Source organism: Hibiscus syriacus, unplaced genomic scaffold (genome assembly GCF_006381635.1).
Source record: "Hibiscus syriacus cultivar Baekdansim isolate YM2019G1 unplaced genomic scaffold, ASM638163v2 tig00110328_pilon, whole genome shotgun sequence".
NCBI lineage: Eukaryota > Viridiplantae > Streptophyta > Magnoliopsida > Malvales > Malvaceae > Hibiscus > Hibiscus syriacus.
This window is the reverse complement of record NW_024062685.1, coordinates 929,448-933,288: the sequence shown is the minus strand read 5'-3', so window position 1 is coordinate 933,288 and position 3,841 is coordinate 929,448.

Here is a 3,841-nt window from a genome sequence, read left to right as displayed (position 1 = left end):
AAAACCATTGACCAAAACAAAAGCTAGGTATAATTTCCACTGAAGGCCATTTGACCTTATCTACCCCATGCCCGTCCAAGAAAGCTGCAGCTTTATATATATATACATATATACACATATAAAAGCAGGTGAATACCAGGTTTAGTTATATGGATAAAAAATGGTTGTCCCTTGTTTTCGTATGTAATGGGGTAAGGGAGAAGTAAGATAGTAGGTTGCCTCCAACACCAGGTTGAGAGCAGCTTCCGTAGAAGACCTCCAAATTATAAAATGCCCTCCGTGTGACTCGATCCCACAACCTCAAAATTAAAACTACTATATTCTACCAACTTACCTGGATAGTCATCTCTTAGTTATAAAGATACTTTTATGGAAATAATTCGGTCATATATTAACTCATCCTTTTTGAAAAAAATAAGATTTGGCTATGCCTTTTAAGTGGCATTGTAGAGCCATGATCTCGATCAAGATCTGATCCATCTTCCATAATTATATAATGCGACGTCTCTTCCAAATTCACAAGAGATGGTAACACGTACACGATGGCCATTGGCCACTGCCTGTGGAATCTTGTATATGAATCCATAGCTAATAATAATATATATTATCATTCTGGACTATTTTACTTACCTCAGCCTTGATGCTTCACAATTCCAAAGAGGTAACTATACAGGTATATTTTACTATACCTATGATAGGGGTGGTGAGAAAAACTCGATTCGGAAAAAAATTCAAGTTCAAATCTAGTTATAAAATAAAACACGAATAATAACTTGAACAACTCAAAATTTTTAGTAATTAGTGGATGAATTTTTAAATTTAAATCGAGTCCCTTAGATTTGTATAATATATGTATATCACTTATGAAAATAAAATATGAAGAAATATATATGTATTGTATATGGTTATAAAAAATCATTTAGGTTGGAATCAAACAATATCATAATATTATAAATATCTATAATCAAATTTAAAAGGAAATATGAAAATTCGACTCGTCTCAAATTTTATAAACTCGACTTGAAAAAAACTTCAAGTCAACTTCGAGTTGTAAAATAGGACTCGTCAATTCGAATAATTCAAAATTTTTAAGGTGGATATCATCAGTAAAATAAGTAACTAATCGAAGAAAAACTCTGATTTCAAGGCGAGCATGAAAAATTTTAAGATGAACACCATCAATAAAATAAGTAATTAATCGAAGAAAATTCAAATTTCAAGATGTACACATATACACCCTCACCAAAGTGTGACTCCGCCACTGAGATTAATAACTGTGCAAGTTGCACTCTACATATGCAAAACATGTTCATTTCGTGATTCTCCTATTTTCAGGCTATTCTAGCTTGCGTTTTTAATAATAATATTGAATGACTTAATCAAAGACAAAGCTAGAATTAAATATTAAAATGGGTAAATCTACCTAAGTTTTGTTTTTGAAAAGTAAAAAACATATTTTATTAAGATCAAAATAGAGGTTCATCACTTTGACAATAACCTCATTAAAATACCTTCTTAACCTTAAAATGAAGGAAAAAGAGTAATATTGACAAAGACAAACCAAACCAGGAGACCAATATGGGACATGCACCAAATCGCCAAATAACAACTAAACCCAACGATGATATTCCAACTAAAACTTACCACTACAGCTAGACAAACAAACAACCCCAACTAAGCAAAATCACATACCAATTGAATAAAGAACATCCAACCCCAATGCTAGACCTGCTGCAGAATTAGAGAGGGAAACTTGCCACACACCACAAAAAAATTAAGACGAGATTCAGAGTAAAACTCGCTGTGTGCTATGAAAGCCAAACACTATGAATCCTTGCCATCAAACTTCTCCACAAGCCTGCTGAAATAGCACAGAAACTAGCACCAACAGGCACTAGAACACTACCAGGCTGAACACACCCTAATCACATCAATCCCGCACACAGAAGCCAACCCCTTCAGCAGAGAGCAATTAAGCTACACGCACAAAATCCACACTTCGATCAATACCAGCTTTAGCCAAATCATCCGCTTTTATATTAGACACTCTTGGTATTTTCCTAACATACCAATTTTTACTATGGATGACATCGGACTGAAAACTGGCAAGCGAAACAAATGGCAACATCGATTTCACAGGATCTAATACCCAACCAACCACTTGAAAACAATCACATTTAATACTAAGGCGAAAATAATTCAACAAGTCCGCGGAACCAAAGAGCTTAATAGCGTAATTAATTGCTAGCAATTCAGCAAGGGGAGCAGAACCATTAACTCCTGAAGCCGAGAATTCCAAAAGAATAGACCCATTACTATATCTTAGGATGCCACCTAGACCACTTCCCATTAAAACGATTACACGCTCCATTAACACAGAATGATAGAAAACCAAACGAAGGCGGCCTCCATTTGACCACTGCGATGTTCGAAGCTGGCGAGGCAATGGAATGAGAAAGCAAGGCTTAACAATAAAAAAGAGATGAGTTATATGAAAAATAGACCAGATTACCACTGGGGGAATAAGGTTCAAAACAGCTTCACAAGAAGGCGAATGAAAAGATCCCTTCCATGCCAGTATGGACGATTGAGGAGAATTCGGGAAAACCAAAGAGAGCCCCCAAAAGGACGCAAGTTTTGACCATAACCACCAAACACTGCAGCAAGTGAAAAAGATGTGTTCAACTGACTCTTCAAAGGGCTTACAAAAAGGGCAAAACATATCATTCTCAAGCGGCACACCTCTCTTTACCAATTCCTTTTTAACAGGAACACGACCAGGGAGAACCAGCCACAAAAATGCCTCAACTTTAAGAGGCGCAATACTAAACCGAACAGTGGATTTCCAGTAAATAATAGGACTATTCAGATTTCCAAGGAGCGACTTAACATATTTAACAGAAAATCGACCATCACTTGAGCATTTCCACAACACCCAGTCCTCATCCAAGTTAGAACCTCTAAAATTATAAAGGACCCCCATGAATTATGACCATTGAGCTTGCTCCCAGTCGAATAGCCTGCGGTGCAACTGAATGGACCACGACCATCCCTCGAGACCTCTCGAACCGAATTTAGAAATAGGCCCCGACTTCGCTATTAACAACGAGAAAATTCTTGGAAACTTTACGGACAATGGGATTTCACATAGCCACAAGTCACCCCAAAAAGAGATAGAGTCACCATTACCAACTTGAAGCACCAAATTTTTTTGGAGGATAGCACCCAACTCATCAGATGCGAGGAAATATTTTAGAGCGTTTTTCCAAAACCATGATGCCTTCCTGTGCGGCTCAGCATGAGGTACGAGGGAATTTGCATCAATTTTATACTTGCAAGCAAGAACATTCCTCCAAAAACTGTCTTTTACCATCCCAAATCTCCATATCCACTTCCCTAGAAGTGCCCGATTAGTTGACTCAAAATCTACGAGACCAAGGCCACCATCCTTAATCGGGAGGCAAAGAATAGACCATTTAATCCAATGTATCTTCTTCTTATCCGGAGACCCACTCCAAATGATATTTGAGACAAGATTCACCATTCGAGAGAGAATAGAAGTTGGAATTCTAAATAATGACATAAAGTATACATGCAAACATGACAACACGTGCCTAACCAAGGATAATTGACCTCCAAATGATAATAAATTGGACTTCCAGCCCTCAAGCCTTTGGGAAATTTTACTAGTAACCGGATCCCAAATAGCAGTAGAATTTCGTTTTGCCCCAAGCGAAAGGCCAAGATAATCAGAGGGGAACAAACCTTGGGAACACCCAATAGAGTTAGCCCAACTCTCGAAGATTTCATTCTCGATGTTAATCCCAAAGAGTCGACTTTT